We start from the raw sequence: 27,620 nt of genomic DNA, 5'->3' as shown, positions 1-27,620 counted from the left end.
GACTGCGCGCGGAATGGGGAGCGGCATGCAAGGCAACATGGCTGCAGACAGCAGGAATACAAGGTTGTTGTGTGTTTTTGTATGATAATTTGTGAAATATTTTCAGATTTTTTAAATCTAAGACTTTGACCTGTGCAATGTGTGAATTCTTTTTGATTTGAAAACCAGTTCAACCATTTCACTGAAAAGAACCAATTCAAAAGAACAATTCGTTCATGAATTGGACATCACTATCATTCACTTGGATAGCTGTCTGCGGGTAGAGTTTCTCGCTTTGACCATATCGCATTGTAGCTTGCGTACTGTTTTTATCTCTTGGGACGACATCACCCAAGTGTGTGTACAAACGGAACAAGGCAGAAGCAGCCTCTCTGTGGCACTTAAGATGCTTTTGCCAGGAAATTCAGACCTAAACAAAACAATTAGGCATAGATATGCGACCTTAGTTGGTAGTAGAGAAAACAGAAGCTAGTTCATTATATTGTGGCACTGGGCAGACTGAGGCATTGTGATGGCGACTGCCAACAAACACGAGGAGGCACAGAATGGTAGGCTCAGTCAAGTTTTTCCACACAAAACTCACACAGCCATGTCTTTATGGACCTTGTAAGTTGCTTTTTTAACGTAGTCCTGAAAAGATCCGCACTTAAACAACAATACAGCAACACAGAATGGCAGTGAAACACATGGAGGTCACACGAAGTCACACACTAAAGACAGTAAGACGCACACATGCGGGTAATTACACACTGACTAAAATACGTCAGGACCAAGCAGGTTTTGTTTTCCAGTAATGGCAACATACACTTTGCTATTACTTTACAGCAGTTCCTAATAGTGTTTGTTTGCAGTTTTAATAACAAAATAATTTCAAAAGAAATTCAGATTTCCCTGCTCTGCTGAAATTGCACTGAACCATGAACTCAAAATCAAGGTTTATACCGAACCATGTGTACCGTCGCACCCCTAATGTCTGCCACAATGTTAAGGCATAAGACCAAACAATCAACAAACAGAGCATTGAAAGGAAAACTATACATGAACACATAACAGTCCCCAGCAAGAATTTTCCAAGGATTTCAACCAGCACTGGAAAGTTTACCCTCCTATCCCTAACCCTAGCCTCCTGTCAGAGCATTAGAAAAGCTTTAGAAAATGCAACAATATCACTAATTTAATGTCAGCATGGGCAAGAACATTTAACATTAACGCAAATTGCTAATTTGCACATTGGGTAAGTTATTGCTAGTTTGCCAACCTTTATCCCACATGTTTTAAATACTGCTGTCTGTTTTTCTTCATCCACATAGAAATTTGAGTAGCCAAAGTCTATAGTTTTTGGTATGAATGGTTCCTCCCTGCTAACCTTCTGAGTTCACCAACAAATCACACGTCTCCCATTTTGTGAGTGTGGTGTGGCTTCTGTCGTTCATGGGCACACACCATTTTTGAGGTTCCAATAAAAGCAGTCAGAAGCACAGTCGTGAAGGCCGTGACAAAAAAATCAAGGTGGAAAGTAATATTAACTGCAGTGATACAATGTGCGACGTTACAAGTAATTTACAGTAAGTCTAAGTCTCAAGTCAGTAATATCCAAGTCTAAGTCAAGTTGAGTCTTTTTCATAAACTGGAACGCAAATCTCCTGTCCAAAAAAAAAAAAATGAAGAATCTGACTCGAGTCAAGTCATGTGACTCGAATTGCCCACCTCTGGGTGTGACAAAAGAATTAAACAAACAACTGGCTGGCTGTTTTTTGTTAGCACAGTGGAAAGTGGAAAACTGATATGCCAAAAGGGGGCCAGCATGGTGGGAATTACGGGGGAATTTGGCTTCCCTGAAAAGGACACAAGCTCCCTTGAAAACCTAGAATGTTTTTTGCAGTAGCCCTGTTACTGACCGCGCTGCCTTGTGCTTATAGATACGCGCGTGCATGTGACTTGTGAAGTTGTGGTGCACGCCGGGAAAAAGAGCTCCCCTGAAAACCACGTGTCACTCGAACCCGGGGCACCAGGTAAAGGCAGGGCTATAACTGCCTGCTGGATCAGGTTTCGGAATCTGGCAACATGGAGGGAAAAACCCATGCAAGCTCTTTTAATCACTTGAGTAACCACCCCCAAATATTGAATCAATCCAACGATTATTTGCCCACACTGTGTTTAACATCCAGATTTGATTTCCTCATGATAGTGGAGATATTTTCCATTTCCATCAGCTACGAATTCCACCCTCCACATCCATGCAGCCCTGCCTGCACCACCAGTATCTCCAGCTAATGTGACAAACGCCAGGCATGGTGTGACAGTTAGGGGTACAGCATTTCACAATCCATTCGTGAGGAAACCCATTTCATTTACACACTATGGGCACAGAGGATGGGCAGCGGGGAGGGGGACAGAACAGATACAGGTGCCACCGCTAACCAAAACTGTGGGACAGGTCCCAGATGCCAGTATGACACACGACAGGCACAGATGGAACCACTACCATGTCCAGCAGAATTTCAGAAATAAGAGTATTTTCTTCCGCTCTGCCCTCTGCATATAGTATGACCTTCACGGCTGAAACATTCATTCTGATTAAATTCCATTATTAACTTAGACTATATTTTCATAACTGGATTCACATTTACAACCAGCAGAATGAGGGGCAGGCCAGAGACAGGGACAGATGCGAGATTTTAAAAGTAAGACATGCAGAACAGAAATCCTCTTCTGTAACGCCATCAAAAGCTGGTGTTTATGCTTCTTTGAGAGTGATCATGAAGCTGGAGCAAGATGAACAAAACGATGCGGCTGACCATTCCCCACAAAGCACAGAGCTGAGCCGGCTCGCTGCGTCTTTCCCACAGTATGAATCTGTTAAGTAACTCTTCTCAGAAATTTGCAAAAAACTGGATGTCCAGTATTAACTGTTTCTCTGTTCTTTTATCAAAGATTTAAATGGGTAATGATGGCGTGAGATTTAAAAAAAAAAAAACACCATATTGGTGGATTTTTTCTCATATAGCCTTTTCATTGTATTGCTTTAAATACAGCAGATTTTCAGTAAATTCAAAGATCAATAGTGAGAAAGCAAAAAAAGGAACTAATAATCCCAAGACCAACAAAATAACAGAGCCCTGTGAGGAAATACGATTGCAGTAAAATTCATAGTAGATATGAGTGCTGAAAAAGAACTTTTACCAACATTGATCAAGTCTTCAACTACAGTCAATTACACAGGTTAAATCTGCTAAAACTCTGCAGTTAACAGCCTTTTTTGAGTATGTCAGTTTAGATAAAAAAAATAATAACTCCAAAACCACAATTTATGAAGAAATATTTTTCTGTTTGTTGTGTCGCTAACCCTTCCAAAACAACCGAAAATCAAGTCATTGAAATCTCTGGATGTTTTGATGCAAAAAATTAGGTCAAGTAACTCTCAGTGGTACAACAGCAGCCTCGTTGGACTAGAAGCTGCGAAATCCAGATTAAAATCTGGTCTTCAGCACTATGCTATATGCTGCCCACAGAACCTGTGTTGCTCTTTTTAGGATTTGAACCTGTGTAGTATTTGCATTTTATTTATTTAGCAGGTGTATTTCTTCAAAGCGAAGCATAATTAATTAAGTAAGGCCAGGCACTCAAGCTCGCTAAAGCAATTAGGGGTTAAGGATCACTATTCTGATCCTGGGATTTAAACGGGAGACCTTCCTATCAGAGGCGCGGCTCCCTAGCTGACTCAGCCACACACCACCCAGCATTCATCCCATAATGATCATTGATCACTTTTCAACTCCTCATCACATCTGCTTGGATATCCATCAAATGAAAGGAGCATCTATATAAGGTCCAAAACAGAGTCTCACTTAGAGGACAGCGAAGGAGCTACTGTATGCTGAACACTGGGCTTTGCAATTAATCAGGGGCACTTGGATCATTTTCAAAAAACACACATCGTGCCAAGAACACAGTCATCATAAATGCATTAAAGGAACAGCTGTCAAACATTTGCTTTTAATATCTGTTGTAAGTGGCGTTACATGCTTAATGGAGGTCCTGGGAAATGATTATTTAGGACCCAGCAAGCGAAATTTACAGGTTTATGTAAAAGCATTTCCATTTGTGCTTTACAAGCAGCAAGGGCTCATTTTACAATCTTTATATTGTAAATTAAAAGAGAGCTTATAGCCATTACACAAGAAACTTCAATCTTTATAGCCTTTGTGTCTCCAGAGAAACATGAACTGCCAGTTCAACTTACCCTGTTTGAATTAAGACCAGTGAGGTCGTCCCGTATGACCAGACCGGGTCTTTGCCTCGATAAGGAATACACACAGAAATCCCATTTCATTTTTCCATTCTCAGCACAACAAATATAAGCTGCACAACACACTCGGAATTTTGTAATAGACGGATATGGGGGGCAAAAGATGGGACTGGAGAGCAGTACAGCATAATGGGACAAAAGGAAAAGATCAATGGATTGAAGCTAAAATCTGGCCATGGCCACCAAAACAATAACGTGCAAGAGGTCAGATTGTTTAAAAATGAAGCTCAGTGTGGGGGGGGCGGCATCCAGGTCAATAGTGCACACTCTGCAAATTCCCAAATTTCTCCCCAATGCACCAAATCCAGTCAAACTACTAAAGCAGAAAAGCAGATAAGAGGCTGAAGATCGATTCCCATCAACTATGCACTGTAAAATATGACCCAAATCCAACCTCTTACCAATGTTACATTATTTTAAGTTTGGGTTTCCGTAGCCATAAGCAGGTTGTGCTGTTAAAATGTGTGCTTCTACATATAACACAGGCTGTGGTACCTTAAATATGCAATGCATTTTAATAAATTAACGGAGACTAGAGGGTATATTATGGAGCTCTGAGCTCATTCAGCGAGTTGCTTTTGAAAACACTTCCAGAAAGAAGGTATGATCCGGGTGACACTATTAGTATAAAGGGCTCAGAAGAATTAAAAACTATTCTCCCATTGTCAAGTTTGTTTCAGTGTTTCTCGATGAGGAAAACCCATTTACCAGCCTGATTCTAAAGTAACTTAACATTTCTGCAGATTCACTGATTTTCATGATTTTTTTTTAGTGGCCTCAATTGAAGAAAAAAAATCTATCTGTAGAAATAGATACCATAACACCTGGAGAAAGTCGTGCAGTACACAATAAAATAGGGATGGCATGGAATAGTAAAACATGCTTTCCACATATCATCAGTAGTACACACACTGCTGTCTTCTGAACAGTCCAACTGCTGAAATTTTTCCACCAGTGCCTCTCTACACTGCCTTTGCTAAAAGTCAGCTTCCATAATTTGACTGCTGCATCATAGAAAAGCGTAGCGAAGATCCAGGCACACATACAAATGATGCTGCCATTCCACAGATTTTGTAGAACAAAAAAATTGCTGCACTCCATAGGTTTTCATTGACAAATCTTGCATTGGTTGTTGTCAGTATGAGACAGACGCATGTGACATCGTTCAGGGTTTTCTGACAGATTTGCTCATTGGGAGCTAAACTGCCCTTTACATTTCCATGTACTACAGTATCAGGTTTATCTTCACTGCAAATATTCTAAAATTAAATTTGCAAAAAGCAACATGTCATTTTAGGTATTAGATTATGTGGTGGTGTTTGGGTTTAGTTCCTGCCAGTAGAACAATTTCCTATTACAGTTTTATTTGCTTAGCATGAAATTATTCAAAATATCTTAGACCAACGATTCTCAAACCATGGGTGGGTCGCGGTACTGTAAGTTCTGAAAGGGTGGTGAGGCAGAGTTGGAAATGGAAGCATTTTAAGACCAGCAAGCTCCTACGCTGATCCACGATCAGCTTTCCCAGCCCCAATCCTAGAATTAACCTATATAAATGGGTCTTGGGTCTGTAAATGCTCAGTGTAAAACAAATGAACACTCGAACAATCCAAGAATCCAAACCACAGATTCACTGGTACATACAATCAAATGTGTGCAATAGGCCCTGAATGGCGTTAATTGCAGAGTGCACTGCGTGCTTGATCATAGTGTCAATTTAAACCTATACCTCATATAGGGTTGCAACTGAGCTGGCATGGTAACAATTGGGTCCCAGTGCAAAAAAGTAGCAATTTCATTCCTGCTTATATACATATATAAACACAGCCCTGAAATGCCAAAAAACACAGACAGACATACTGTACATTAGATAGATCGATAGATAGATAGATAGATAGATAGATAGATAGATACTGTAGATAGATAGATAGATAGATAGATAGATAGATAGATAGATAGATAGATAGATAGATAGATAGATAGATCGATCCACTCCTCCATCCATTTTCCAATTGCTTACTCTGAGTAGGGTCATGAGAAATGCAGATATAAGTGACTTATTATTATTATTATTGTTGTTGTTGAGGATGTAATTATAGCATAATTTAGCACTTTTTCACTTTATTTCATTTTTGAGATAACTGACCATGATATTTATTCTCTCAAGACGATCCCATTTCCTCATTGATGCATCACATGCCTTTACTACAATGAATAAAGGCTGGTGATGTCGTTGCATTTACTGGACAATGCGCACTCCTCTGTGTCAAAGCAAAAGCAGCTTTCCAGAAAGATTTTTGTTTCTTTGATGTTTCTCATCCACTGCCTTCAATATCAATCAAACCTCCTGACTAATGAAAATGAAAAGTCTGATGCACATTCCAATTTGAGCCAGAGGAGACCGAGTGAGGGGGGAAGGGGGGGGGGGGGGGGGGATCAGGGCTGTTGCTTACAGCTCCCTGGCCTTTTTAATCTGCTATGGTATCACTTACTCTCAAAAAGGAAAAAAACGAAAGAAAACATAATAAACTCCACCATGAAACAAAAATAATAATTAAAAGTAAATGGGAGTGATCTGAACCTCAGACAGTTTCATGTCTTTCATCGTTACGCCATCTGCTCTGCTTCTGGCAAGGGAATACGTCTTGGTCCTTGATTTCTGTCTGGCTGAAAGGTAACCACTACAGCACACAAGATATTTAACATGAACTGGAATGATTATGATGATTACTTGTTTACCCTGGCACCTCCCAATGTACAAATATTTTTAAAAGTCTACATGAATAGAACAGTTCTTCTAGTACTACCTTGTGTGATGGGATTCACACTAAATCCATGAGCTGTTTCTCCCTAGTTTTGAATCATGTCTAACTCCAACCTGATCCAGCACAAAAGAGAAAAAATGACAGAGCCAAATGCATATTTTACAGTCTCCATCTCCCATCTGACCTGGCAGGACCTAGCGATCCATCAATGGACGTTGGCGGGCTGTTTCAGATCCCACAGGTAGTTTTGTCCATTTTGACGAAACTGTTGCGTGAAAGCAACCCATCTGTATACAAAAGTAAGTGACAGGGTCGTGCTTGAGAGAGAGGCCAAGGCACACACTGCGTTTCTCTGTAAGCGTTTCTGGGCTTTACGGACCCACTCTGAGTCCAAGCCGCAGCATTGAGCGAAACACTGTGTGCATAAAGAGGACTTTGTTTTTCAATCAAAAAGCACAACTGTGGCTCAAAGGTTTTATTCACACAAAAAAGGACACTCGTAAAGAGGGAGAAAAAAGAAACCGTTATCTATTTTATGTTTGACATGAATTCCACTATGAAAAATGCACAAATGCTGTTATTCCTAACCATCTAAGAACGTTTAAGGACAGTGTTGAGACTCCAATAAAATTTTAATTTCAATTGCAATTTTGTTTGCAGTAAAAACAAAACAGCCTTTTGTAAACTCATGTAACTATATCTAAAAAATCCCGTGCATTGCCTGTCAGTGAAACATAAGGGTACAGTACACACAGCAAATATATGTTTAAAATATGTCTTTTGAAAAGATGTCTCCTAAGTATTAAAGACCTAAAGGGTCAAAACATTAGCATTTTTTGCGTTAACTTGCTTAATATTGACTTCCTGACATGCATGTTTTTTGTGTTTTAACGCATAATAACGTGACAACATATATAAAATGTGCACGTTAAAGATTTTGAGTAACACCCTTTTGATACAGGAAGTCCTGCGTCTCCATGCAAAAGAGATACTGAACTTCCTGGAGGCTACGCCAGCCCCCGTGTAACACTTATTTACTCGTCAGTCAGTTTAGACTTCAGACTTATTTTTAGTTTGCTAGTTTGGAAAAGTGTCGTCATATACGGTCTGCGAAATAATCAAAGAAAGGACTGACATTTTTCGCTTTTTTTGCTCTATATTCTGCAGATGGACGGAATTGTTTAAGTGTGACCGGCACCAGAGCGAATGCAGAATCAAGCACTGCAACTCCACACATTCTGTGAAATGGCTTCTCTGAAGTCACTGAGTACTGAACATGTAAGCAGAAATATAGACAGTGAGTATGGATCACGCAGCTGTGAAATATACCCAACGTAGGGAACTTGCTGGCTTACACAATGGTCTGTATTCTCCCCTAGTGAAATATGGCTTGTACGTCTTGTTTGTCTTGATGATGCATTGGTGAATTTGCTACTTCACACTGCCACAAAAGGGCACATTCTTAACGTGGTAACATGTTGTTACGCGTTAAGACATGCAAACTGTGTGCATTAACACGTCGATCTTGAGCGTGCTAATGTGAAAAAAGCAAACACATTTTGACCCTTGTGGCCTTCAACATCTTAGGAGCCAGAAAGGAAGTTTTTATGACTTGTCTATGTCTTTTCATGACGTCTTCTGAACGTCCAATATTGGATCCTGCACCTGTCTTGCAGGTCCACAGATGTCCAAAAAATCTCCTAGCCAGATGTTCAAATATTTAACTGCATATCTAGGTCCAAGAGGGGTCATAGTCAGATGTTCAAATACCGAACCTCATTTGCATGTTCTGCAGACATACAGATATGGTCCTGGACCGATGGATGCAATCAACACATCGGGTGGATGCCTCATGTTTGCTGGGTAGTAGACAATGTAATCTCACTGTAATACATTCAGAGCTAGCAGTAAACATTATTAAAAATGAGATTACTTAGGGTACTTTATATTATTACAGTACAATAGACATACATTACTTTTACATTACTTTTTTAAGTCTCAAAGCACAAACACGTCTAACAATTGCATGACTAAAAGTTTGTATCCGAATGATCAACACTAATCAACAGGACCTCACAAGATCGTACGGGGCCAAATATGACCGGCAGGTAAAAACAATTGGAGACCATTGTTTTAATGCGGAAATGCTTAACCAACTACAAAAAATGTTTTAACCAGTTAAAAAAATGCATATCACACCTCTACTTCAACCACAACAGGCTCATGCAAATTAAAATTGCATTAATTCAGATATAAGATACCTATAATATGAAACTCTTTATATTACATTGCGTGGTGTTTGCCCCCTTTATCAGTATTCATTTGGCATGAAGCCAATGTATTTCCAGAAAACCAGAAGCACGGGCTCTAGAATTGATAATATGAAAAATCAGTATTGAAATTATCTTATATACAATAGAATTGATACATTGGTTACTTTCAATGCTTTTGACAACGCTACTTCCAACAGTAAGACTAATAGTCCTATATACATTGTACAGGTGTAGCTCAATGTATGTCAGCTCCAGCATAATGTCACAGCCCTTCTCAGCTTCTAAAAATAAGCTCTGTTGATCCCTGAGAGAAGCTGGAGGGAAAGCTGCTATCTTGATACACCGTGAATGGCTTGTTCTTCTGCTCGTGAGAAGGCTGAGTAAACTCCCTCACCCCTCCCTTAAACATGTTTTGAGAAATCGCACAGAATTCCTAACTTTTTCAAAAACCAGTAGAGTGCGGTAAGAATAGACACACCGTAGGCAGTGAGACACTGTGCGTTTGTCTTTCGCATTTGCAGTTCTTCACAATTTTCTTTTTAGCCTGTGTGTGTGTGTGTGTGTGTCTGCATGTATCTGTGTCTCCCAGGCGTGAGGGGGGGGGGGGGCACCTCCAGAAGCTCCTGCCTCATATTTCCCCAGACCATGGCATGTTTTCAGGAATACCCAATCCGCAAGGACACAAATGCTACTTAGTGACACCAGGTTGAAACAAGTTACATGGATTAAAGGATTACCTGGATCTGTCAGCAGCACCAATCTCACCACACCGCCCACACTCTCTTGGAAAGTACATCTACATCTACCTGTCGAGTTCCGGAAATTGAAGGAAATTGTCATTATATTGGGAGTAATTACATGGCTTTTGTTTTATGTGTCCCTTGGGTTCCCTGGTTTGTATCTAAACGCTGCACGTCAGCAAGCATGTCTATGTATAGCTGCTGCACTTTGTTCACTTCCTGACATGTTTTGATTGGGTTTTTTAGCTTCACCACTCTCAAGCTCCAAAGGCTTACGGGATTTGCTGTACGCGCACTAGGACGCCAGCCCATCCCCACGTACCTGTCTATGTCTGGAGATCAGATTTGACTGAGCGAGTCAAACTGTAGCTTCGGCTAAACGCCAGCCCAAATGGTACCAAAACAAGACCTACAGCATAGACAGACCAAACAGTCTAAGTCGTCACCAGCTACAAATGTGGTCACAATAACAAGCAGCGACAGTAAGTCATCTGATCCATGGCCAGGTAGGAAGCGTTTCAGGGACCCACTTACTACTCATCAGCCTGACACAGATAGAGCTCCTCTGGCATGGCCCCAGACTGGGTACTGAGCTGAACCAGCAGCGTGGACAGGCCTTCTGACAGCAGATGAGGGAGGCAGTGTGAGGGGACTGAGCCAGGGGCTCATCAGTGGAGAAGAAAACACCAGGCTGAAGAAATACGACACCGTGGCAGGGTGGGATGTGTAGTATGCCCTCAGCGTGGCACAAACCCACAATCCCTACGGATTTCTGCCGAAGAGCCAGGAAAAAAAAACAAAAGCAGGAAAAAAGAGCACACACTGAAATAAAAATACTGTATGCTCTTCTGTTTGTGTGTTTAGTTCCACTTTATAGTAAGACTACCTTTATAAAGGGCTTATGAACGGTTTATAATTAAGTTGTTAATTAGGCTGTAAGAGTTTGCAAAACATTGCTAGACAATTATAAAAAAAGTTATAGCAATTTTTTTTTTATTATTATTAATGAGTTACTTCCATGTACAAGTGGCAGAAGGGAGCCTTAATGTAAAGTGGAGCTGGCATGTTGATTACAGACTTTGTGTTGACCACCATGTACAATATCTGCATGTTGTATCTGTACTCAGTATACTGATGAAGAACTATTTTCAGGCTTAAAGTAAATACATTTAAAATGCTGTTTTATATGTACCAAAACAATATTCAGCAGAGATATTCGTAATTAAGCAGCTCATTTTAACAAATAGCTATGATAACCGCAAGGAATCAAATATACGGTACATATCTAGTTATATTATCTTTAAAAAGTATCTGTGAATTACTTTATTATAATTTTATACTAAATTATTATAGCTTCAGGTTGAAACACTGTACATAAGAAACATTTTATCTAGCTGTAAACAATAGCTAGTTGAATTATAATAGATATTCAGTCATAATTTGTCTTGGAACATATCCCACTGAAATACTAACAAACCCAGTGGAAACAATTAGTGACTTGTCCGCTGTAAACTAAGACTTATTTAAATACATGGCCATTGCAATGCAAAGAGACGGTATTGTTACATTATAGCAGTACTTCGTAGTTACTGTTCCTTATAACTTTCATACGACCTGAATACAAACCTCATAGCTTTTTGTTCTTTTACCCTTTTAACAACACAGAGGTACTTTTACCGAGTGTTGTGAGCGTAGAGGACACGTTACACTTTGACAGAATTTTAAGTAATTATGGGTCATTGTGCATCATTAAAACCACAAGCTGGAGTTGGTTCCTTGTGCCTTGTGCACTGGGCGCATCCCGATCGCATGACAGACGGAGAAAGGCGCAGATGTTCAGACCAGGGATCATTCCAGCCAATGCTCGTTTGCACATGATGAACGACTCGTACGTGATGAGCGACCGCATGCGAGAGGCTTCAACAAGGAAACCGGGTCATTTTCACCAACACATGACGGCGTTAATAAATTGGTATGCAGGCAAAGTATTACGCTGCGCAAAAATCACCGGCAAAACAATTCACATTTAAGTGCTCAGATGAGGGTAATTTACGACATTTTCCACTTTAAGGTATTTGAAATGCTGGGGATTGATGCTTTATTCTGGACACTAAAATAGTTACGACTCACAGTTTGAAACTAACCACGAAGATCTAAAGCAGAGACAATTGTATAGGAAATTTAAGCTTGATACAGAGCTGCAGACTTCGCCGTGATTCGTATCGGAACGCAGGAAAATGGCAACACGCATCTCAGTAAGAGTGACAGGTTTCTCTGTGCACCTGATCCGCTGTTTTTAAGATTTTAAATGATTGCGAGTTCGCTGATTACTTAAGACCGATCATCTTTCATGCCGACCGGCGAATATCTCCTGCAACATGTAGAACGCTAAACTGCGATGTCTTAGTCTGCGTTTAATATCACGATACTTTAAAAGCACGGTATAATTTAATCATGTTTGCACCAGCCAGTGATCAAATAAGCACTATTTTATTTCTAATTAATAACAAGAAATAAAAATATTTTCTAATATTTCAATAAATGTATTGAATGACAATGCGCAACAATAAGTAAAAACACTTCTGCGAGACACATAGGAAGTTGACAGATCAACAAACTAACAGCAAGAAAACCATAAATAAAAATATATTTTAAAAAAAATCGTCTTACCTGAGCCTTAGTTTGTTTTCCAGTCTATACCCTTGTATTCAAGTTCTTAGTCCTTTTCTAGTATCCTTTCTAGTGTGTTTCAATACAATGTTTTCACTCCACTTTCTTCTGGCAGCAACAACGTATAGCAAGAATAACAGGGCAGATAGTGACTAAGAGAAATGCGTGTCCGTAAGCGGCAGCTTGAAGCATCACTGAGCGCGGCGGCTCGGGGAAATGGCCCGAAAATACAAATTTACCAAAATCCCAGCAATCCGGGGAACAGGAGCGGCTCAGCCTCACTAAGGAAGTCTCTTGCGATGAAGCGTCAGGTTTTTCTAAAATAATAATAGTAATACATTTGTATAGAAAATAAAAAAACTGAGGTAACCTCTTTTCTCGACTGGAGCAATTACATGTCGCCTAATGCAAAACGCGAGCAAGCTCTTCTGGTGTCGCTAAACCGGCTGTGGATTATAAAGTATTCATTCTGCTTGAAGTGGGATATAGGCTACTACAAACTGGCGAAGGGGAGCTATGTCTTCACTTACTAGAATACCCCCCCTCCACACACACACACACACACACACACCTCCACGCCCCCTCCTTCTCCGCATCAGAAATCCATCCACGGCATATCACACTCTCACTCTGTAATTCTCGGGAACGCCACGAAACACCCTAAAGCATTTTTAACCACGTTTTTTTTCCCTGATGGTTGAGTATTAGTAGGTTAGGCTATATCTCACGATATTCTAAATATCGCTATAATTTTCAATAAGTATTATAAGTACTTAAACTAATATTTGATGCTCTGATTTGGGACTTAAGTAAAGCAATAATACTGTGTATGCATATGTGATATCTCAAATTAAAAGTTAAAAAAAAACGTAAAGCCTATATATAGAAGACACCTTCCCACAGCACATGCCACTTTCTCTTGTCTTGTACTCTTGTCCTGTGTAGGTGGCCCGCAGTTTGAGTCCAGCACTATGACCTGTCCTAGTAGGGAACATCTCAGTGGTGCTAAATGGAGTGTAATCATTGGCACTGTACCCATTTGGCAAGCTCTGCAGTGACAAAGGCTGTGCAGATTTTACCGGTGTCACTAGAAAGTCATAGGTGTAGCCCACCAGAGACCAGGGGTGGAAGGAAAGCCATCACCATCAAAGAGCGATAGTGGGTCAGCACACGGAAGCCAGAACCTTCACACGTGGTCAGTACTGCATATTCTGAATGAAAGACGACTGTGTGCTAACCCTTCGGCTGTGTGTTAAATATATGCATGAAGATCCAGCATCAGTAACAGCAGTCAGACACACCTGGAAGGGCCTACAGAACACTGCACTGCAGCGATTCGCCTCCTTTGGATTATTCATCCTCATCTCGGGCTTTGCTCAGTGTTGCTGCGTGCATCTGAGGGATCTTGAGTCATTTTTCAAACTCACTGAAAGAAACAGGTAACCCAAAATAGAACATTAAAAACCTGGATGTTGATATTGCTACACGGCTGAGGATTTTGGGAATTACAGTAAAATTCACCATGTGTGAATGGACAATATTATTCCAGTTTTTAAAGTCAAAGGGGTCCGGGTCATTCTCAGAGAATTCCCAAAATTCTCCTTAAATATGTCTGGTGAGAGCTGTCAACTTGTGACAATGTTAGATTGAGTTGATACCAGGACAGCAAGGTCGCTCACTGGCTAATACAGTGTCAGGCATAGCTCACTGGCTAATACAGTGTCTGGCTGTCACTGTCTTTCACAGTGCACAAAATGGAAAAAAAAAGCTGTTTAATTAACTTGGTATGTTTTGCAGTGGGCCATGTCCAGCACAGTCATTCTGGAATAGACATTTTGGACTTCTGATTTTGGGGAAGTCAGTTTTCTGTTCCAGCCTGACTGTGCCCCAGTACACAAAGTAAGGTCCATAAAGATACTGTTGGGTGAGTTTGGTGTGGAAGAACATGACTGGCCAACAAAGAGCCCTGACCTCAACCCCATCAAACACCTTTGGGATGACGGAGATTGTGAGCTGGGCCTTCAGGTACAACATCAGTGCCTGACCTCACAAATGCTCTTCTGGATGAATGGGCAAAAATTCCCACAGACACCCTTCATAAACCTGTGGAAAACCTTCCCAGAAGAGTGGCAGCTGTAATGTCTGATTGGCATTACTAAGACCCAATTAAAATGGGGAAACATTCAGGAGCCGATCCAGTTTTGGGGGTAGCAGGGGGGGTGCCACCGTGGCAGACCCAGTGCTCACAGCAAGGGTGCAGATTCGGGTATGGATGGTAGGAACCTGTCCCTACAAATACTGTAGGAGTGCCGTGTGTGTTTTGCAGGCCAGTTTGATTGAGGTTGCTTTGGTCCATTTCAATGCTGAAACCAAACATACGCTCTTGGCTCACGGGTAGAAAGATGTTAATGTGAATCAGTGTTAATCGGGAATGTAATTTCTTGCAGCCACATTTCCAAGTCAATAATTATGTAAAAATAGAATGTTAAGGAAGCTAAATAGCTGGATGCCACTTGATCTGTATCTGTTGTAAACCTTTGATGATTCATGATCAATGGATTAAAAAATCCACTTTTCTTCAGTTACGTATTGTACATTACTATGATGCAAAGTGTTTAGCTACTGCTTCTCATAGGAAAACACCATCAAAAGACCAGCAGCGTGCAAGCATATGATGCATAAGATTTGAAACCCAGTAAAAATAATATTTCAGTCAAATATCAAAAAAGCAGCAATGTTTCTGTTTTCCACAATAGCCCCAAATCAAAATCAAATTTCATTGCATATACCATCCATCCATTCATCTTCTACAACCATTTATTCATCTAGGATGCATTTTTTTTTTTTATTGCTGTGAGAGATCTCTAATTGTGGTTTACATATGCTGCATCAGTCACGGCATGGCAAATGTAACTGAATTGCATGTGTAGTGTAGATGTACTTCAACAATTTGTCAGATAAAAGACAAAAGTATGGCCTTTTTGACAGGCATTTCATAGCAGGGAGAATGAATCTGTTCGCAGTCAAAGCAGGCAAAGTAAACACCTCAGAACTTAGAAGCGATGTATTCTGTTTGTGAAAAAAAAGAAAAGAAAAAAAAAAAACAGAGCATTGTCATTTCATCTCAGTTATGTAAAACTTTATTTCAGCCTCCTACGCTTATTTGGATACTTTCTTGGATCTTTTTTCTTATCATACTTTGATTTTGAATTTCTATCAATCAGATAACGCATAATCGTAGAATGAATAATGAACAGACAGGTTATTCTCTTATATTCTGTTCCATAATATTAACCATCCATTCAGCCATCTATGTTCAAAGGGTTTATTCTGGTACGGCTGGCCTGGATGCCCTCCCAGCAACCACAGAGCAGGAGGCTGGGCTACAATCATACAATCATACACCAGGAGCAATTTAGAGAAGGCAGGTAGCCCAGCGGCATGACGTTGGACTGTGGGAGGGAGCCGGAGCATCCAGGAGAAACCTGAGCGACAGAGGGAGGAAGCTGGAAACTCCACACCTCCAGCCCCAGAGAGGAGAGGCAACGCTGAGGCACAGTACCAGCCTATTATCATGTTAGATATTATCATATTTTGACATAACATTATACAATATTTTGACATAATTGCCTCAGTCAAATAATACCTTCCAGGCACCTTAAATCCACTGTTTTGCCGTTGTTTGTCATTAATTAAATCCAGTTCTTGGGCCATCAGCGTAACAGGATTTGCCCATAAAGACCGTCATACAAGGACATTTCCTGTACTACATTACAGTGTGAACCCGATGGCAATTGAGGGCAGGATGGGAAATAGGCTAAATTAATTATTAAATTACTCCGACGAAGACCTCATATGCAAAGTCATTTTTCTTGTTTACAATTAAACCATTGACAAAAAAAATTTACAAATCACAGCATTATTAGCTCGTCAACATTCAGTAATAACACAGACATAGATCGGGTTTGAAAATGATGCAGAATTTTTATAATGCACAAAGGAGGAAGCGTTTGGCGGTATCCTGAGTCTGTCCTGCATTCACGTCTTTAATCCATGCGGATAATGAACTTCCCGACCCAATCACATGATATGACTGGTGGACCATTCCCTGATATTTAAGATTCCCTGAGGTTAGGAAACAATTTGGAAATGTTGAGACCCTGTTGTGCGCCCCCCCCCCCCCCCCCCCCCGTTCTGAACTGCCGTCAGCAGGCAAATCAGTCAATGGTACAGAAGCCCGGAAAACAGCGTCGGACTAATATTACCGTGTACCTTTGAAATGGATTGTGTTTGCTGCTTGTTTCATTGGCTGTGAGGTAGAGAGCAATTCAAACATAAAGGGTAAGATAAGCTGTAAGCTAATTCTCTGCTACACATATAGAAACAACCAAGTTCATCCTGGAACACCAGCCTGCTAAATTATCTGAAAAGACTGTAAGGAAAATGCCTCATTACCACAACCCCAGTCCCATATACTATGTTTTCAGGGTCCCTCTTTCTGGAAGAATAGGTTGTGTGGTAACGTGTAAAGTGGATCATGTTGGGCTGTAATGGCAAAGTTTGGGCTGCTTTTCACCATCTTACCCAAACTCACCCTTGCTACAGCACTGCTAACCTGGCCTCTCATTACCGGGACATCTGAGAATTATTTTTTCGCATTGCAGCCTAAGATACCAGGCTCTCCTTTTTTCCTGCCTGCCTCTTAAAAGGTACAGCTTATGAATGTATAAAACTTTAATGCATTAGAGGCACCAGCACTCCTGATTTTCCCCAGCACAGGTAATGTATTTTGTGATGGATTTCAGGTCCAGGCTTCCAGTATAAAGTTAAATATGTGAATGGACAAGTCTGCAATTCATTCAGCCCTGCCTCCTCCCCCCACAACTCTAATTGGAGTGAGATTTAAGAAATGCTACTCTTTTTGAGACAGTCAACTGGAAAATGAATGAGCAAATTAATTACAATCCCAATGGGGCCAGAATAGAGCCATACGGGGAAGTGAGAGTAGCTAAACGAATGCTTGGTATTGCTTTAAAGGTTTTCTTGGGACGATATTTGTGATATACATTGAGACATGTATAATTTAAGCATTTGTTTGATACATGAACTTAAAAAGGTTCATATGGGGAAAGCTTCTATCCTGTTGTAAAATGGCCTGTAAGTGATTTGTGTGTTTTTTATAGGTTACACATGTTTGAGCATCTATAAATAAATCTATAACCCCCCCCCCCACCACCACCACCACCACCACCACCCTCACCTGGGTCACTCTGACCAGCTGTACAAGTGATTTACTGTATATCCAGTTATAATAAGCTATTTATTGCAACTGTTTTATAGTGGTATTCACCTTCAAGCTTTCACGGCTAAAAGCCAAAAAATGTGAATCCTAGCCATAGCAAACAGTAACGTAGAAGAAGCGTAGCCATTAAGGATGAGAGCATGTGTTGGTTGCCAAGTAACTGTTCATCAAGTCTCATGAGAGGCCTTGTTATTGAACCTCAGAGCAAGAAGCATAACCTGGACTGACTTATTAAAAATATCCAGATGTGTGAATGAGTAAATGTTAAGCCACGTAGGTCTGTAAGTGAGCATCTGATCTTAAGGCATAGTATGCCTGAATTAAAATGTCAAGGTATGCCTATAACTAACCCCATCTCTTTGCGAAAGCAAGGACTTTGCACCATCCTTCCTTGCAATCAGAGAGGCATGCTCATGTGATCCAGTATAGAAAATCAGCTGGCAGAGAAGTTTCTTCTGAAGCAGTAAGATGTGGGTCCTGCCCGCTTTCACTCTGCGCCTGCTAATGATTGGCTTGCCAACACATTTAACCTCCAGACAGTCTGTCTTCTCGCTAAGGATAGCGGAGCCTTCGGACCGTGAAATGGAGCGTGCCCTACAACGAGGGCCCCATCTTCCAGGCTTGGCCAGGAGAAATCAATTATGCCGATTTCACATTTCAGGCCCATAATTGCACATATCTCACATATAAACATAATCACATTACCATTAACTTCTGCATTTATGCACAAGCTGTTCCCATGTTTTCTCATTAGTCAAAGGGTATTTATTTCATTAGTCAGAATGGATCACAAGGGCGCTAAAACTTTATTTGCTTACATAATAATGAAACGCACATCTGCCCCCCCAAACATTGCCTCCTATATTGTATTTCACAGTAGGGGCCTAAGAACCATTCTAGGGGGGAACGTTTAACAGACACAGCTTCTTCTCCCCACTGCGCACATCCCGGCTCGACACCTGCTAGGATGACGACCTCGACACAGGCCCGAGAACGCTCCTCCGAATGGGACGGCAGCTCGTGCATGCCAATGAAGGGTTCTGTCACGGCCTGGCTCACTCACCAAGGTCCTGGTGGACAAGGTGCTAATTAAAGCCATGTTCCACTGCAGGGACAGCGGGTGGGCAGACGGTGTCAGGGCGGCAGACACGGCAGCCTTTATTTAGTCACTGTCACTGGGTGGCTCAGGCGGCCTGCTCTGACAGACTGGTCAAGCTGCCATGGGCCTTCGAGCCATAATAAGACGGGTCTCATAGGCCTGCTTGGAAAAACATGACCGCCCAGGGGAGGCCAATAATCAGCGTCGGTTTCCACCGTCGTATTTTAAACGTCCGACTTTGTGGCTCTAAGTGCCGCACTTATAGCAAACAAATAGTCCTTCTGTCGGAGCGGAGAACGCGGCACGCGAGCGGATTGCAGCGTTGCGTTTTATCGTCCGAATGCCTCGAGCGTGTTGCCTTGGCCGCTGCACACCACATGTCAGAATCCGTGGCGTCCGTGTGTGACAATTAAACCTCGGTATAACAAACGTTAAATTTGTGGTGTTCGATGTGGGGCTTTCACCCGCGATGGTGGGTATAAAGACACACCGATTATGCAGAAGCCTCTATGAATTACACGAGCACCTAGCAGCCATGCACATAGGGGGCTCTAGTGAAATCTGCAGTCCCCATTATCACATAATGCCTTTCTTGGGGAGGACAGGGTTCTCCGAAGTGACTAGCATAGCTTCAAGACTGACACTTTACACAGCTGGATACTCAGTCAAGTAGCTTAATCTGGGAATGCCGTTTATGGCCATCCATGGATTTTAGCTGGTAAAGCTTCTAGTCACAAGTCATTTGGTCGCAATTTATCATTCCTAATACTTGGAGCAGCCACCCTATCCCACATTCCTCTCCCACGCCACACATGCTGTGCACTCTCGCATGCTCGAGAGTATTGACTAGTAGAAAGAGTATACTCTTAATACGCTGGGTTATAAATAGCTGATTGTTACACTGCGAGCTAATTGGCGCCAGATAGAACAGATAGCACCGACTCTCTGGCTATTTAGCCCAGACTATATGAAACTTAGAGACGCCTGACTTACCTGAGAGATGCATATTCAGCGTTCAGAAAGACCTCGTCGGCATAAGCTTACAACCCCCTGCTGAATAATGAGGCTGGATTGGCTCTTTCGTTAAGAATTGTGTGGTGTCAACTGGATCTCAGCCCCCCCTGGGAATGGGATGGCTGCTTCTACCTGATGTTCTGCACTGGGCTTCCACAGCTGCAGCTTCTCTACAAACCTACCATCTGCTGCCCTTATAAAACAGACATGAACCTGATTTCCATCTCAGACGAGATCTCAGATGAGGAGGGACCGACTGCACGGAACTGCACAGTCATGGCTTTCATATGATGCAGCCAAAAAAGCATCTGAAATTCCCAGTCGTGTGCCTTCAGTGTCATGGGCGGAATTCTGATGGAGGTCACAGTGAAACAGTGCGGGTTTTCTTTAAGACTGCTTCAGATGCCGTTACTAATATGAAGACCATGCATCGTTGATGGACTTTTTGCCCATGAGCTCTCATCTAATAATAACCTGGACTGTGTTCTTAAAAGAATAATAATAATGATAATTCTCATTGTTTATACACATATGTTTATATAATTGTACATTGTATTCACGGCCGTGTGAATCAAAGCAGACATCCCATAACCCACACTAATCAGTTCTTTCAGGAACACTAATTAAGCTCACAGGAGACTCTGGCGAGCCTCACTGGCTGCGTACTCAGAGGAACCGGAGGAGCGTCTGGGCTGTAAACACAGGAGGCACTGATGAGGGCATATCGTGCACCAGAGCGGCAAATGACCACGCTGCTCATACGGTCCGTGGCGTTATTGTGTCAGCAGGTGTGGGGGCACAGGGGCCGTGCACTTCAATCTGCAGCCCTTGAGGGAGTGAGTGAAGGAGGGAGGGAATGAGGAAGTGAGTGAAGGAGGGAGGGAGTGAGGAAGTGAGTGAGTGCCTGGTCTCACAGCAAGCTGTCATACAAGACTGTGCAAGTCCAGTCAAAGAAAACATTTCAAGCTATTTGTGAATTAATGTTGCATTTATATACTGCTTTTTCAAGAAACCCAAAGTGCTTTACAGAACCAGCGGAGGCCAGATTTGAATTTTAGCCAGCACACAGGGGTAGCACCTCTACTCTGTCAAAAGATGCTCACAGATCTTTTATGAGCACAAAGGGTTAGGCCCTCCATTTTACATTCATACAGAGGACAGTGCCATATTTACAGCACAGTGTTACCCTGTCACTGGGATCCACACCGAACACATGCTGGGCTGCATTGATCTAAATGCAATTTTTACCATGGATATGTTATTCAGAAATGTTTTACAACGACACACTTTTCCATGTATGGACAAATTGATATATATATATATATATATATAGATACAGTATAGATAAAATAATGCATATGTAAAATTTGGATGCTCAAACAGCTGTGGCTTTATTTGCATGCTTGTAATCTGTCAAAAATTCAATTGTTTCATTAAACAAAATTTAAAAAGTACATGGAACTAGAGATTCATGACACTTATTTCCTGAGAGCCCCCAGAAGTGCATCCTGGCGAAGGTGAAGAGGTTCCTTGGCATGGCGAATCTTTCCAGATGGTTGGCCTGGCCTTGCCCATCCTCATCTAACCAGCAGCGACAGTCAGTCCGGCCTTATTCTGTCACTGCTTAGCGACATGGCAGCACCCAACCCTGGCTCCCTACCCCTCCAAACCCAAGTGTCTCCTCTGAGACCCTGATGCTCACAGACGGGCTTAACTGTTCTTGGTGTCCGGCCAAGGCACCCAGCCAAAGGTGCTCTTACAATTAACCACAGCTCCTTGATGGAACAACTGTCACCTTCCAAACCAAGTCTGGAATCACAGTTCAGAACTCACAGTATGCCGTCCTTCCTATCACATATCAAGACGGCAAACCAACATCTGTATTTAGTGACAATGGAAGATGATGACAGTGCAGTGTTTTATTAATCTTGGACTGGGTCTCTTCAGGAAAACCAGAAAGGGTAACAGAGTGCTAACAATTCAATGGTTCAATTATTATTTTTTTTAGATTAAAAACATTAATCTAGAGGTTTTACTTTTTTAGGTTAAAATTCTAAGATTGCATAGATTATTTTAAAGTCCTCATATCTGGTGTCTATGTATATAAGCTTGTTGGTAAAGTTTATGTAATTCTACAAATTCCACCTTCCCTCCCCCCTCTTCATGAACTGCCTGCACCCGTGATATTATGTCAAAGTTTGCGTTCTGCTGCTGGTTATCCTGTATGCCGGGGTATTAACATATTCTGTCTCTTAGCTCTTGGCCTCAGACACAGTATACAAGGGTGAGGTCAACAGCCTTTGAACCAACATACTCCTGGCAAACCAAAGTTTAACGGCCTGTCACGTGTGATGTGGTGGAGAAATACAGGTTCATTTGTTCTCCAGTGTCTTCAGGGTGCACTAATGTGTCTCACTCCTCCCTGGGCCCGTAATTAAAAGGTGATGCCGGCTGGGCCGTAAATAAATTTGATTTTAAAAACGCAACCTGCTGAGATGCTGCTCCTCACAGACTCTGTGCCACACGTCCGGCAGCTTGCTTATAACCATCTTATAAATACTGCAGCAGGAGGCAGTAAAGCGGAGAGGCCTTGAAGAAGGTTATTTATCTCTGGCTGGAAGAAATCACCCCATTTTATGGGCAGTGTCTCAATGCAGGAAATTACTTTTTTAAAAAGTCATTAGAAAGTTGCTTGCGTCGAAGACACAGACGTCTACAGCAATCCCCCCCCCCCCCCGCCTCCCCCCACCTAAGGTGCATCACCCGCTCCCCCTAATGTGCTGAGAGCTGCCATCGGTGTCACTGGCATGTATCCAGAGGACTACAGATGCAGAGTCAAAAGTGGGGTACTCCATAGTAAGTCAACTGAGAATTGGGCACTGGAGGTGGCCAGCCCGCGGGGGGGGGGGGGGGGGGGGGGCTGGCACTGCTGCTGCCTGTCAGGTTTTATGAGCTCCAGGATGCTCTGGAAGGCCGGCTAATTGATCCTTGCTGTGTGACCTTTGGAAGCATGTCTAGAGGGGAAAACATGTCAGAGAAGCCAGAGGAACGTCTTCAGCGTAAAGGTGAGCAGGGCTCGCACTGTGCATAGTCACACGGCCAAGAAGTTCAGCAAAGCATGTTGATATCCGCCGTCACCAAATGCAGCTTCCTTGGGAGCTACCTGGCTGTTACCTCATTCCACATGGGTAATTAGAGAGGAGGAACATCTCACAAAGAAAGAGACTGAAATGTGATCTGCTCATAGGAGGCAAGGGCGTCTCCTTCAAGCGCTGGTAGGAGGTACCATAGTGGTTATGGCGGCTGCTTTGTAGCGAAGGAGTTCTTGTACACACTGAGCAAGACATTTCAGGAGCCTGAAAAAGTTGTGCGTTTTCTATGTGAGTAACTTTTTAAGCAGCCGAAGAGTTTTCTCTCTATAACTCCATAACCACCACTGGCCTGTTAAAACCTCCAGCTTGGGTTTGGAGAAATACACCCTCTTGACGTTTCAAGCGAGGCCACGGAGGCAGTGAAAAAGGAAAAGAGAAGCTCTGACACAGACATATGCCAGAACTGTAGATCATGAATATTAAAATGAACATTGTGTGAGAATCACGAAGGATGTGTCTCGGTGTCATGCAGGAAAACTGTCAGCCGCACAACACCGCAGAACCTTGTGATAAGAAAGTTCACCTTTAATTCACATATAAAGAGCAATATAATTATAAAATTAGAACTGACCTTCAAATTAATGCCAGAAGTTTCCCCATTATTGTCTTTGTTCTTTAAAGTAGTTCTCATTAAATGTTCATGAAAGCCATGTTATCTCTCTTGCTCTAAAAGCATTTTCTTTGTCTGTTCTTAATAAACACACTTCTGCAGAGGAAACAGCAGACGATAAAGATACCCTCCGGTTATCTGATCAGTTCTCAATAATACCTAATGGACCACAGACAATCCAGCTAGTTTCTTTCAGCGGAGACATTAAGGACGGTCCTATGGCGTCTAATTTCGAGCACAGGCTGCAGTACTGCGGCTGGAAAACCAGTGTTAGTCATTACTGACGGGGATAGTAATTCAAAAGGCAAAGTTTGCCTGTCTAGCTCCTATGTCATAACAATAATAATGCAGTACTTGGTGTTACTGCCATTATTTCTGCATGCTTTGCCATGAAATTGTCATGTGGTTCAATTTATTATTTTTTTGATATGTTGGTAAGAAATGTCATGTCATTAATTCAAGCAGGCTGTGAGTCATTAGCGACTGTCAGAAGATGCAGACTAGTCACTATATCTCTCCTTTTTTGGGAATGGGGCTAATATAGGAGATAAGAATCATATCTAAATTGGAAGCATAGTAATGTATGGAATTACTTGCCAATTTTCAACATATCAAACAGAGCACTATGGGAATACAACTCTACTGAACAATACCAATCCACCATTATTTATGTCTGTGTAGTAATAGTAATAGCCTGGGATTGTACTCTGATATCTGGTGGGGGAGGGCTAGGGCATTTCTCTCCCCAGGGCCCGAGACAGTGACTATGCTAAACACCCAACACTGAGCAGCTTTTTTTTGTCAATTCTACCAGATCACCTGCAACATAATCCCCATTCTCACATTCGCTGGCACCTGCACTTTAAATCTCATTCTGCCCCTGCAGAAAAATCGGTATACTTGCAGTACTTGCAAGGAGGTTGTGCGTGATCTTCAGAGAAATAGCCGCCCGTGCACAATACCCAAACCCTTGACTGGGGAGGGTGACGCCATAATGACGCCTGTGTTTCCTCATAACGTCCTGCATAATGAAAACTGGGCTTCAATGCCTTCTTCCCAAAGTCCCAGGTCAGACAACCAGGGCCCAAACATTTCCTTACAATGTCCAGTGTAGTATAACCAATCCAGCCGGATCTCCTGTTCCTCACACATGCTTCTTCTCCCGAGAACCAAGAAGAATTATTCAACTAATGCAAAAGTCGATATTCAGTGATAATTATTTTGTCCCAGCAAGCCAATTTACCTGGAGTTGCTACAAAACTGCACCATATGGACGATTTAAAATGTGGAAACACTAATTATAAACAAAAATGTCAAAATTTATTAAAATGTTTCCAATTCAGTGGCAACACTATTTCATTATTATTTGCTCCTTACATTGTGGTCAGTGGAGCCTCTCATACGATTATAATCTCCAGTCTTTTTGTTAGAAAACAAACATCTTCAATAACTGTGACCCCTGCTGTCTCACAACAGCATTTAATTAAAGAAGTCCATCTTTACGCAAATGCACAAATGGTTCGAGATTATGAATCCACTACTTTTCTATGTACAATATGTTTACCTCATTTTGGGGTTAGCGGCACTGCACCCCTCCCCCCCTGCAATCTGGAAAAACTGTGTAAAATGTTTTGGTTCCGATGGCGATGGCGAGCAAAGTGAGTCAATGGAGCAAAGCAGTGTGAGATCACTGCGAGGTATCATCACCGATGACGCCATAAACACGTGTGGTATCCCCCAAACCTGGGGCCTGTACTGTGAAGCGGGGTTACTGGCTTATCGAGGTAACTTGTCGGATTTAAGGTAGTCTGGGCAAAATGTACGTGAACGAATATGAAGTCCATTTAAACCGTGGTACCTTAAATCAGACAAGTTACCCCGATAAGCAAGTAACCCCGCTTCGTAGTACAGGCTACAGCTCTGCACATGTATTTGATACTTTTGTGAGTTACTAAACTTTTTGTGTATTGTCTGCTGACCGCGTGTCATCTGCGGCTTTTGCAAAAACTCACAAAAACTCACAAAAAATTTCCATTCAATTTCTTATGCTGGCCCCATGATGTATCGAAACCGCGACGGGGAAAGTCGTGATGCAGAAGGGTCCGCTGTTTAGTTTGAGGAACTGGTCATTTTCTGAAGCAACAGGCCGTTGATTCGTGGGACAAATCATAAATCAGATTCCAGCTCTTTTTTGTGGCTGAGCCCTGGAAGCCTGATCGAAAGCTTCGTCAGAAGGACATCAGTAACATGTGAGTCTCATCTTTGGGCGACTCCCTCAGGAAAGCTGTCTGAAGCTGAAGCTTCCTGCTGCGTCCCACACATGCATTATTGCCTTATAATCTCACTGATAGTAGCTCAGGTATCTTTTACACAAAGGCTATATGTAGGTTTCATATGGTAAACAGCAGACTGTCTGTAAAGAAGAGAAAAAAGTCTAGTAAGATGTACTGTAATTAATGGCCTAGAGGCTAATGTGTTGGGGTTTTAGCTCTTGTATATTGAGTGTGGATTATTTGCACATCTTAATGTCATCATACTGCATTGGTGCAGGGATTTAAAATGGCTAAACTGGGATGTTCTGGAGAAGAAAGAAAAACGGCCATGGTGAACATCTCAAGTAAAGCCAGCCTAAAGCTTCCAGTGTGCGAAAGCATGTGTGAGTGTTCAGGCCTCAGAAGCAGCCTTCCTTCCCAGGACACGTACCTCCAGCATTCCGGGGCAGGCTGAGGGGTCAGATCCTGCAGGACACGGGAAGCCAGCACTCCCGGCCTCCTTCTCCCTCTCCGCCCCAGTATCTCTCACGAGCAGGTTTTTGTGCTTCTGCTAGCAACTTCTTGTCATGGACTGCTGACGTGCTACCGAGTGCTAAATGACAGGTGTGGCAATACAACCGTGCTGAGATTCGCAGCGATAAGCAAAGCTTATGTTCATCTGGTCTTTTCTCCCAATGAGTAATTCACTGTGAACACACACATTTCCAAGCTACAGGCGCCTTCTCTTGACTGCGTTACAGCAAACAGACTTATGTTATAACTTTATTAGACATTGCTGTATCGCTGTGTCTACTGGCAAGAGAGAACTGACTATGTACTTTTGCAGAGGCAGATGGAGTCAATGATGCAGATCACTGCTTTACAGCTCAGTCTGTCCTCCTGGCTTTTACAAGGTGCCTCTATCTGCCAATAGCACAGTTCTGCATTACCAGGACGGCGCTAAGTGCCTTTATTTAAAATGGGCCTTAACAATACTGAAAGCAGCCAGGTCACCGGCCTCTGAAAACCATTTGCACAGGTGCTCTCTATCACCTCCTACCGGACCACAGCCTCCAGAACCGCAGGAAGCAGCCTGACCATCCGCAGCCTTGATAGAGTCCTCTGTTATTGGCTTTGAAAGGCGACAGCTGCTCTCAATAAATAAATAAAGAAATAAATAAAACACAAAGGCTTTTTAAATCTCAGCCCGCACCAGAAACATCTGCTCCGCTATAGCAGGCATTCATTTTCGATGGGACGAGCAGTTTCGGCTCCAGCCCGTTCAATTAATAGAGTGCATGTCGCATTAGCGGGTCCCCGGTAACGGCCCTCTGTGGAGGGGTGTAAAGGATTCAGTCATGCATATGTAAGCACACTGCTAGTTCATTACTCCAAGAAACATTAATTTCCTAGACAGAATAAATTACACGGTTA

At 42.2% G+C, this 27,620-nt stretch overlaps 1 protein-coding gene across 2 annotated transcripts in view; it reads right to left on the bottom strand.

Annotated features, from left to right (window-relative positions):
• cntn3a.1 (contactin 3a, tandem duplicate 1) overlaps positions 1 to 13,339 on the bottom strand; it is a 141,777-nt gene extending 128,438 nt beyond the window's left edge. The window contains exon 1 of one of the 2 annotated variants that reach the window (XM_023805038.2): positions 12,758 to 13,339. The gene's annotated coding sequence lies outside the window, so the exon portion shown is untranslated. The remainder of the gene's footprint in view (positions 1 to 12,757) is intronic. The other variant, XM_023805035.2, reaches the window with a different exon arrangement.
• Positions 13,340 to 27,620: the final 14,281 nt, after the last annotated feature.

This window comes from Paramormyrops kingsleyae, chromosome 6 (genome assembly GCF_048594095.1).
Source record: "Paramormyrops kingsleyae isolate MSU_618 chromosome 6, PKINGS_0.4, whole genome shotgun sequence".
NCBI classification, from domain to species: Eukaryota; Metazoa; Chordata; class Actinopteri; order Osteoglossiformes; family Mormyridae; genus Paramormyrops; species Paramormyrops kingsleyae.
The sequence above is the reverse complement of the archived record's forward strand: the minus strand, read 5'-3'. Positions and strand labels throughout refer to the sequence as shown.